Here is an 11,100-nt window from a genome sequence, read left to right as displayed (position 1 = left end):
TACACATATTTGGAGGAGCAAAGATATATTACTAGCAAATCATCTTGCATGGAGAGTAAAGTGATTCTTACTTTTGTGTACCCCATCTCTTCGTCTTGTTTATATGATGCTCCTCCTTTACACATACACACAGACAGATTGTTTCTGTCTATAGCTTCGGCTTGATATATAAGACTTACCTCCCTCCTACACACTGCTAACGTATGCCAGCTAAAACAAAAGATTTCCTGAATAGCTTTTTAATGTTTGCTTAAAAAAGAGAAATTAAATGCAAGCAATATAAATAAAACCATATATCCTGCCCATAATAGACTTGAAAAATAAATGGGTGGCTTATTTCAGATAGGCATTTGTCTACCCCCTCCCCTGCCAAACATATGTGAACCACAAACTAGAATTTGCAGAACTATTATGCACTGCACAAACATTTCAATGGACATAACGATTAGTACAGCTGACATTTGCAAATGCAGATGTTTATGACGTGAATAATGAATGGAGAACATAGTTTATTTGTTTTTAATGAAGTAACATATAACTTTATCCAGAAATGTTTCGCAGCCCTGGGCCACTCAGCATGATTTTTTTTTGATTTTTTTTTTAAAAAATGCACTTAGCAAATAAAATATGTCTTTCGGCTGTGCTTCTTATAAAACAGAGCTCACTGAAGTGTGCTTGGTCATAATTGTGGACTGTTCCAGAACTGTTGTAAAAGGTGGTAACAGCAGACGTAATTATAGAGAACGAGTGATCAATTTTCAGGCAGAGTGATTGTATAAAATCCTTTGAAAAGTGCCAGTATTTCATTCATGTTAATGTTTTTGGAAGAAGAAAATGAATAGAAATGTACAGTTGGGCCATGCCCTACTCATGATTAATTACAGGTGGATCCTACTAATTATGGTGGAACTTACTCCCAGTGAAGCATTTAGGATTTCATGTCTCTGGATAACAACTTGGCTTATTCAGACTAGTGATCTGATACTACAGTATTGAAAAGGCATCTGATGCATCTCTTTTATTCGCCTACTGCTACTATGCCTTCCTTACATTCATTAGTGATTAATTCAGACAGATATTTAACTTAATAAATAAAAAAAGCCTCACAAAAATCACTTTCTATGCCTCAAGTTTTTTAGAACCCACCCACCCCTGAACAGGATTTTTTTGTGCACTAATTATCAAGACTAACATCTTACCAGTCTCATGCTCTAGAGTTTTTCACTGGAGGGGAAAAAATAAAATAAATGCACATGTCAGGAGAACAGACGGTGGAGAAGGGGTTAATATGCTGCCTGCTTAAAAAGTGGCAGCCTTATAACACAGCCAATCAAAATAAAAACCAGTGCCTTGAAAATGCAAGGAATATTCACCTACATTAAAGAAACTTGGTTAGAGCTGAAACTTGTGACACTTAATAGCATTTGTTCGTATGATGGAAGAAAATATGTTTTAGGCTAAACATGTATGATAAATCTAAGTAGTATAAAGATGTCTTTCTCCAACTATCTGGTGAAGTTGAAGTTGCTGCACAAGCTGAGGTTGCCTTACTGATCCGTAAGACACTCTAAATATGTTGTACAGTGTGACGATTGTCTAGTACCTCTTCAAAACAGAGACTATTTATCTGAATAAAGAATAGTTGGTCATCTTTTCCAAAACATTGTGTTTTGATCTGTAACAGCACTTGTATTTATAAAAGAATCCAATATTTATTCCTTAATGTTAAAAAAAAAGAATCTGTTCCTTCCAGTTTCCAGGGAACAAGCAACATGTACTATTAGTGACAAATCACAAAAAAGAATGGCTTTGTTTCTGGTACAGTGATGCACCTCTGAGGTAATAATACCTACCTACTAACTGACCTACTACAATGTGTTTTAAGTAGAACTCAGATACATGAAGAAGACAATCAATTTAAAGAGGCTTTTTAAGAGAACATCTGTTATACAATGTTCTCTTAAAAAGTCCTCAAAGTGCTACTGGAATCATGAAGCTGTGTGGCCTGGAAAAGGGTAATTCTGAAACCTGTCCTATAATAACCATGGCACAGTTCAAAGTGCTTTGTATGCCTTCCTCAATTTGACATGCAAATGTCAAAGTTTGTCACTATTATATCTTTATATCCCCACTGAAATTACTGCTTGGGAGTGCTGATTCAGTTTCTTTTCTGAGTAAAATATATCTTGCAAACCAACAGGCTTTTAAAATGTGCCTACATAATATACATCTCCTGCATACTCTTACAAATACTGTAAAGATTATATAAAGTGTGTAGATGCTCCTATGCTTTTGGGGGGTGGGCAGGGAGAAGGTCACTGATTTATAAAAGGATTGCCTAATTTTAGTTGAAAGGCTATGTCAAATCTCATTTCACCCAGACCTTCCCCACAAGTCGAGTATAATGAGGGCTTTTAGACTTCTGAATATAATAGCTGGGATGAAGGATCCTGAAAAGGATAATTGGTACTGTTCTCCCTGTGACAAGACACTAAGGATCTCCCTATACGGAGGTTTTGAACCTGGAATGGCCTTCTCAATAGTTCTGCAGCAGATTTTTTTAAAGCTCCTTTTCCTTTAATTCTTTTCTTTCTTTAATGGGTGACTGGATAAATTCAGTGGTGGATTTTTGTGACACTAAAGCAGCAGATAAGTCTATGATGCACTCCAGCTATGTGGTTTAAAAATCCCTTACCATATGTTTTCTCACTGGAATGCCTCATCTTGCAAAATTACAGGAACCGAAGCTTAAAAACACAATTAGGTAGTTTTAAAATGAAGTATTAAAGAAATATCACGTATTTTTTCAGATCTGCCTGCCATAGTTTGTCTCCTTCCAGTTTCTTTGTTTTGTTTTGTTTTCCCCTTTGTGTTCCTTTCTTCAACTTGCTCAAAAAGCTTGACTCTGTGTGATTGTTATAGTAATCATGCTTCCCATTTCTTTTTCTGATTAGGTTACATAGACTCTGGTTGAATTATAAATGAAAGAATGAGCTACCAGAGTACTTGTCACAACAGCATCTTTTATGTTGTTATGGAAAAATGGGGAAGGGGGTAATGTCTTCAAAAGGTGCCAGCCAATGACTTTTTGCTTGTTTTTTTCATCTCTTTTTTGTAGCTCGCATTATCTATAAAGACAAGTTTTGCTATTCATTACAATGGCTGCCCACCCCCCAATATGTTATTCTGAAAGTACAGCACAATATCTGTCCACTGAGGGGGGGGGAGTGTGGAAAGAGAATATGTAATGTAAAGCATAAAGATACACTTTCTTCAGTTTAAACTTCACGATTTCTAAGTCTGTAAAATGTTCTAAACTATCTGAGTTTCTTTTCACACACAGCCCATCACAAATAGAAAAGATACAGCCAATTGTAACATACTCTTGTAGATTACTTTTGCAATTCTTGTAATTGTTCTCTTATTGATGTCTATGTAAATTGCTTCTTTTTTTGCAAGAGGTATTTTAAATTTGCCCTCTGTTACCACGCAGCAATTTTATGTCCAAATATTTTTTAGTAAATGCTCACCTGTTTAGAATATGGGTGTTCAAAAATATATATATTACACTCCCTAAATTGGTACAATATTTTCAGAGTAGACATTATAAAATGTAAAACCTATGTACAAAAAAGAACTGTTCACAGTGGAAATCCCAGGGGTGTTTGCATTGTGATAAACATTTAGATCTGCTTCAGCCTGGATTTGTGAATTTATTCAAATGCTTTGTCTAAATAAACCAGATAAAATATTTTCGGGGGGGAGAGAGAAGTCATAACAGTCGGCTATTGCCTTGCCTTGCTTCACAACAAAGCTTTTTTCCCCAACTAGAAGCTCATCGGCTCATATTCTTAAAATAACCATCACTGTATAGCTTTAAGTAACTCATACACACATAGTTCATTGGCTCCCTGTACATGTGTATGAAGATGTAGGAGTTGAATCTTTAATTGACATATAGTGCTGTGATTTGACAATAGAAATGCTGAATGGATTCTAAGCATTTACAAACAAGGGATGTTTTCTGCTTCATTCATGCCTCTGAGCTGTGCTTTATCCCCTTCTTCTCTTCCCCCCCAGCTTTTTTTTTGTTTTGCACCCCTCTAACCCGCCTCAAGGATCCTTCCCATTCCCATTTTCTGCTTCTTTTTAAAAAAAATGTTATTGGGTGAAGTATCAATGTTTCCCAGTATAACAAATCTCTTACAACATTTGGTGGAGTTTGGTTAGGGGCATCCTCTAAGCAACATGAACCTGCCCTTGCTCTGTGTCTTACATTAATACTTTCGCTATGATAAAGTATCAGGGTCCTTCAGAAACTGCCCGAAGCCATATAGCTGATTATTTCACCAAATTTGCATCTTTTCAACAGTAATGGGGATGTATTTCACAAATGCTCCCAGGCTCTAAATAGATGCTAAGTGGTTGTTTCTAGTTCCTTCTCTCGAGGGAGGTGGGGCTCTTGAGAGAATTGTTCCCCAACCCACCCATCCACTGTGCTGGCCCTGTACATAGCCCTCTGGCAGCTGTACGTGGCTCCTGGCATTTGGCAGAACCCTACCAGAAGAGCTTACATTTTGTAAGTTGGCCAAGTAATACGGCCCTCACTTGGGACCTTCTATAATGCCTGCCAGCACAAGTGAGTAGGTTATTCATTATTCCTGGGGAGAAAAATAAGTGGCCTCCAGGAAAAGGGAATGATCTCAGGTGTCCTCTGGCTTCCTAGTGCTATATAGTCTGCACTGTAAAGATGAGATGTGCGTTTCCTACTGAGATAGTTAACATAGTTGGATTCTTTGGCACAAGGAAATCTGTGGAGTATGCATGAAAGACAAGAGAGTGAAGTAGGGCTTGAAAAGAGATAGGGTGGATAGAGAGCAATTGAAGAGCTACAAATTCTCCAGTGTGTGATAGAATGTCAGTGATGAGAAGAGCTGGGGAGAGGAAAGGAGAACGAATACATTTCCAGGAGCTTCTGCTGGTTCTTTAGAGAGATAAATTAGAGCAGAAGAAATATGCCCTCACCCCATATTTTGCTCTGCTTAGCAAGGGCCCCCCACACTGCAAGATTTCTCTGTTGTTTTGAAGTGCATGGGGACAGGAGTGAAACAGGACATTAAAATATAGGATTCATTTCTCTCTCTTGAAAGGATGCATCAACAACATTTTTTTACCTTTTCCCATGACACAGGCCTTTGTCCATTTCTGAACTGTTAACAGTTCCATATTCACTGCGCATTGGCCTATGGTTCTAGGCCATGGACTCTTTTGTAGCAGTGTGTGTGTAGCTGGGACTTGACTAAACTTGCCTGGCGAAGTGGGTTGTAAGAGTTCACTTAGACTACTTAGACAGAGGCCTAGTGACACAACTGTAGTTCTTCTCGGGCAAATGTACTGAACACTGGGCCTGAAATAGCTCACATGCTACATGAATCAAATAATAACTTGAGATATTGCCTGATTGTTTAAGCATATGGACTAGAGAATAGCCATCTTCACTAATAATCAGGCAGTGAGGTGGGCTGAAAAATGTTGGGTCCGGTTCCATGAAGTCAACGATATTTCCACCTGGTGTTCTAAGAACTGTATATTTTTCATCTTTTTATGTTGAATGCCTACAGCATACTGAAAAAGAAAAAGAAAAAAAAACAGTAGAACTTGCTTTAAATCCATCATTTTCAAAATAAAGCATAGAGAATCATAAGATATAAATTTCCATAATGTTTCATACTTTGGATGCAGATACTTTTTTTCATTTGTTTCAGAATCTGGGACGTAATACAGAAATGAATGAAGAAAACCTAAATGCCCTGGACCTTTGTAGCTACATGGAGTTCCCACAGACATTTGGATTGGCTTATAACATCCCAGTGTCTATATTCTGATGTGTGTTGAACTGACTGCTGAACAATAGCAAAATGAAGAAAAAACCTTCAGAGATTCATGCTGTGGTTCAGTTGGGGCTCCACTGGATGGATTGCTGTAATTATGGAACAGTTACGAAGCATATGTCTGTAAACATCTTCATAATATGGGTTTAGGACAGGGAAACATATGTGTCAAAGGGCATTCTTAATTCATTCTGTGTCTTCTGACTGGATGTAGCAAAGAGTGTGGTCTCTTAGACATGGGGCAAGGAAGCAGTCTTAGAAGGCTCCTTAGTAAGTTACTGCACGGTATGAAGAAGAATCAAGATCAGAGATTTTTTTTAAAAAACCACCCTGTAAAACTGCCTTCAGTGGTTGTAATGAGTCAAAAGTATGAAAAGAATAATTTAAGAGGAAAGTAAATCACAAAATTTGAATGAAAAGTACCAATTCACTTTATTAGTGTCTTCCAAAGCCAGCATGCTTGTCTGACATGTTTTGTATCATTTTAAAAAGCCATCCATATGAAACATTGCTTTAGGATGATCAGAGAAATTTTATTCATGAACTTAGACTTTGATTGCATGACATTTTAGATAACAGAAGGCATTCAGCAAGTAGGCACGAAGTACCTTCCAAAGATTAAGTTTTTAGTTTCCCAACTCATAAGCAGCTGTTCTTGAAACAACCCATCGGAGTACCCATAGGGACTTATGACCTGGTGTCCTCTGAATGAAGAATTGGTGTCAGTGAGGCAGATCACATTTTGATCTCTTTAGCATAACTCCTATAGTCTTTTTAATATACAGTATTTGTTCTTTGTTTACTTATTGCTTTCCACTATTGTAAAAACAAAAAATAGACAATTTTCACAAATTGTAACTGATGATTACCCAGGATGAGAAAGCAAAAAGAAGCCAAAACAGTTTTTTTCATATGATAGACTATAATTTATGTGAAATTCTACTCCAGGGGTGGGTAAGAAGAATTATAAAATTGTAGAGTTGGAAGGATCATAATATCCAACTGCCTACTGAAGCAAGACATTGTTTAGAAGCATCCAAAAAAGGCAAGTCCACCCCCTTCCTGGGTAGTATCTCCAATTGTCAGACAGCTCTAACTGCCAGAAAGTTGTTCCCAATGTTTAGTCCACATCTCATTTCTTCTAGTTTGAATCTTTTGCTTCAGATCCTGCCCTCCAGGGCCACAGAAAACAAGCTTTCTCCATCTGCTGCCTGATATCCCCTCAGATAGTTGCAGGTCCAGCAGGGGGGACACCATGCCTTGCTTCAGGACCCCACCTCACCTTAATCTTACCCTTCTTCCACTTTTGCTTTGTTTCTTAGTTTGGATCAGTTAACAGCTATGGCTAATATCCATGTAGAAATATCCAGTGATGACCACTGCAGGATATGAGGCTTATCTTCCTCTGGGAACCAAAATAAATAGAAGTGAGGATATATGCCTCCCAGGCAATAATGCAAAGGTGGGGAATTATTGAACTGCCAAATGGTGTAGGCTTCAGCCATACAGTATGTAGGAAGGAATGGATCTGAGGAAGGAAGGATGAGAGTAGTAATCTGGATGGTCAATAGTTCCCTCAGATTCATCAGAATGTTTCGATGGTATTCTGAACTTTCTCCAGTTTTCTTTCTCTCCCATACGTCCTCCCCCACCATGGAGAAGTTTGTAGGCAAGCATGCACATTCCTACAAAAAGACCCTACAAACATGCACAATCCTACAAAAAATGCCCTATTTGCAAACACAGTTTGTGAACAATGGCAGCATTCTGAGCATGATGATATTCAGGCTTCCCTAAAAATTAAGACAGATGCCAGGGGTTCTGGGATGATTTATTATTATGGGATTTGTTGTGGGAAATACATTCCCACATGTGCCCTGGGCCTGACTGTCAACATTCCCCTGGTTTCAGACTGTTAATGTTTGGCAAAAAGATGTTGAAATCCCCATTGGGATCCCGCAGGCTGCAGTAGCTGTAGGTCTGAAAGCGTTGTAACATGGCCTTTAAGGGTGTGCAAAAACTCAAGGCTCACATGAAATTAAATATGATTTTTGCTTTCTCCTTTTGGGTCTCAGAACCTCAGCATTTTTTGTGGTAGCTTAGGGATATGCATAGCTTCCCCCACCTCTAATTTTACTAATTAACTCTCTCTCTCTCTCTCTCTCTCTCTCTCTGTGTGTGTGTGTGTGTGTGTGTGTGTGTGTGTGTGTGTGTGTGTGTGTGTGTGTGTGTCTGTGTGTGTGTGTGTCTGTGTGTGTCTAAGAGAGAGAGTGAGAGAGAGGTCACAAAAATTTCATGACAGTACTGCCCAGCCATAAACCAAGAGATTTGCTTCAAAATGTCATAAGTATTTGGAAAAATCCAGAGGCAAATTTAATTACAGTATCTCCTATATGTTTTCCTGCCATTTGGTGGGGGGCATATTAATCTGTCCTAGACACATACATAGAGCACTTTACATCCTGTCTTCACCATGAATACCTAGCACTGGCATTGTACTTTATTTGTGATACACTGGCATAGAAGATGCAAAGAAACTTCCATCCAGATGTTGTTCTGCAGCATGTTCATAAACACAGGTATGAAGACTCACCCCACCCTTTAGATTCACATAGTGCAGGGATCCATGGTGAATGTGCGGATGGGATAAAGTACAGGCATAATGGAACCACAGAGCATAGAGTTCCTAGATTTGGGGATAAATAGAGATGATGGCATGATGTGCCACTTCCACATATGTCAGTCATTTCTCACTTCCCAGTCCCTTCTGAGATGAGGTGCAATTGTATTTACAGTAACTGGAGGAAAATGGAATTTCCCAGCAACAATATATGACCTGTTCTTATTACCATGCAAAGCAATTTAGGAATGGTGCTCTATGAATAGGCAATTGAAATACATTAGCCATGCAAAAGATCTCCTCTTGGTAATCTGAAAAATGAAAGACCAATGCAGCAAGAGTGTATTTGTGGACTCTGAGAAATGTTTTCCCTGGCACTGAGAAATGTTTCCAGGTGTACACATCCACGTATGCAACAACACATCATGATAATTAAGAAAGAAACATCAACAACATCATGCTGAAAAAAGGCCAAGACTATGAACACAAAGTTGTGCTTTTGGACAGCTGACTTAACTACGGTCAGCAGCTAGATGGCTAAAAATCATGAGCTTGTGTTGCCTGGGAAAATCATCCAAGGTCCAACAGGTTAATCACAACATGACTCTTTGCCAGCTCATTATTCCATTATTCCACTGATCTTTATAAATGGTGCATTATGTCATATACACAGGAAAAATAAAGTGCAGGCTTCCAAATTTTGCTGGACGGTAACTCTGATTAGCCCTGGGCAGCGAAGTCAATGGTGAACGTAGGGAATTATCATCCATCAACATAGCTTAGTGGTTTAAGCATCTGGCTGCAGAGCCAGAAGTTGGGGGTCCAGTCCCCCACCCTGCCTTCTTGACAGGGGCTGGACTTGATGATCTATAAGGGCCCATCCAGGTCTATGATGATGATGACTGGGAGGTGAAACCCTTGTTGATCTGTGGTGATCGGCAGAGAATCCAGCTGGGATATACTTTCCTGCATTTAATGAAGAGCTTATTTCAGAACCAAAGTAGCAGATAATTGTATCAGAATGGTGTGATGCAACTCAAGTTAAGGTTAGTATCTTGCAGGGCAGTCCCTGGAGGCATTTGGCAAAAAGATGGTGAGTCTGGGAAGAAAGAAGCTATGGCAGCCATTCCCTCCTGATTGTCAGGACAGGAGGAGGGAATGGCTGCCATAGCTTCTTGCTCCGTGTTTCCCTCTGCCAACATCCAAGCTATTATATAGCCCTAAGTATCAAAATTATCTGAAGCTGGCCTCACAGGCCACTGAACTGTGGTGCCGTACCACCGATGGAACATATAGTACACTCGGCTAAAAACGCTGAAGGAACCCTCTGCTGACTGCAGCAAAGGGAAAGGTAAAATAAAAATGGCTGCTGCCGAGTTTGTGAGATTGCAATGTGTAAATCCCCCATCAGTGCTAAAAATTATGGGGAATGCTGAGGATATCTGGAAAAGGTTCAAACAGCAATTTGAACTGTGAATCAAAGCCGCAGGGGCTAGTAAAATGGAAGATGAGCAAGCAAATGACAGTGTTTTTGTCGGTTGGGCCAGTACACTGGAGATAAACCCTGCATTTCAAACGGATGATTAGGAATCGGATGGAAAGAAGAATTTTTAAAAAGTAAAGGAAACATTGGAAGGGCTTTGCTTCTTGGAAAGAGCAACATCGGTGCTTTTAATTTTGACTGTTCATAGATATTAGATTTGGAGTTCAATAGTCAAATAACAGCATTTGGCACACAGGAACAGACCGTCGGCTTTTATGAGGGAGCTCTTGAAAATGTTTTTCTGCCATGCCTTCACATTTCAGAATGATTACTCAGTTGGGAAACTGAACAAATGCTCCACTACCATTGGGCAGAAAGCTAACGAGGAAAGTCTTAACTTGGGCCTAACTTTCTGCCGCAACCTATGTAAACAAATGTGCTGGTTTGTGTAATGGATTTGGACTGATGAAAACTGAGTTTCATTTACAATTCATTGTAGAAGGAGCATAAGGTTGGGTTGCCAGATCTCTGGGTGCCAAATGAAGTCTCAGGGAACAGACCTGGAGGCACTATCCTTCTCTAGGTCTCCAAGCTGGCAAACACATATCAGGCGAGCAATGCTGAAGGAGGAAGTTTGATTTTTGTGTGAGCAGTGTTGCTAAACCCTGGATATTCTTCTGGGTCCATTATCAGTTGGTATTCATTAGCCTGCTGTAAAGCTGCTTTTACATGTATTGAATGAGAAGAGAGGTAAGAACATGCACTTGGGACCATTACGCTGTGTATAGCCAGGCGGGGAAGGAAGCACTAGCTTTGCAACTCATGAGATGTCTTGTTACACAAGCCTTGGAAGCAGCTGCACATGGTCTGGAAAAACTTCCCATGAGCCAGTGGCGAGCCTTTCACATGCCTTAGCAGCAGTGTATTAGCTGATGAGCTAAGGGAGTACATGGATTCTATATTACCTAGTTAACCAGATTTACAGATCTAGGACCCATTTATCTGCATTTTCTCATATGTATTTCTACAGTCATTTGATCCACAGGCAGTTTTGGGATCATGCAGCCCTTGGCCATCCCAACCCTGTGCCATGAGAAAGCCTGATC

The 11,100-nt window shown here is 39.5% G+C and overlaps 1 long non-coding RNA gene across 1 annotated transcript in view; it reads left to right on the top strand.

The window, feature by feature from the left end:
- LOC144588394 (uncharacterized) overlaps positions 1-9,823 on the top strand; it is a 34,098-nt gene extending 24,275 nt beyond the window's left edge. The window contains exon 2 of the long non-coding RNA XR_013543937.1: positions 5,766-9,823. This is a non-coding gene — a long non-coding RNA (uncharacterized LOC144588394). The remainder of the gene's footprint in view (positions 1-5,765) is intronic.
- Positions 9,824-11,100: the final 1,277 nt, after the last annotated feature.

The sequence above is a fragment of the Pogona vitticeps genome, chromosome 3 (genome assembly GCF_051106095.1).
Source record: "Pogona vitticeps strain Pit_001003342236 chromosome 3, PviZW2.1, whole genome shotgun sequence".
NCBI lineage: Eukaryota > Metazoa > Chordata > Lepidosauria > Squamata > Agamidae > Pogona > Pogona vitticeps.
Note: the sequence above shows the minus strand (reverse complement) of the source record. Positions and strands in the feature narration are given on the sequence as shown.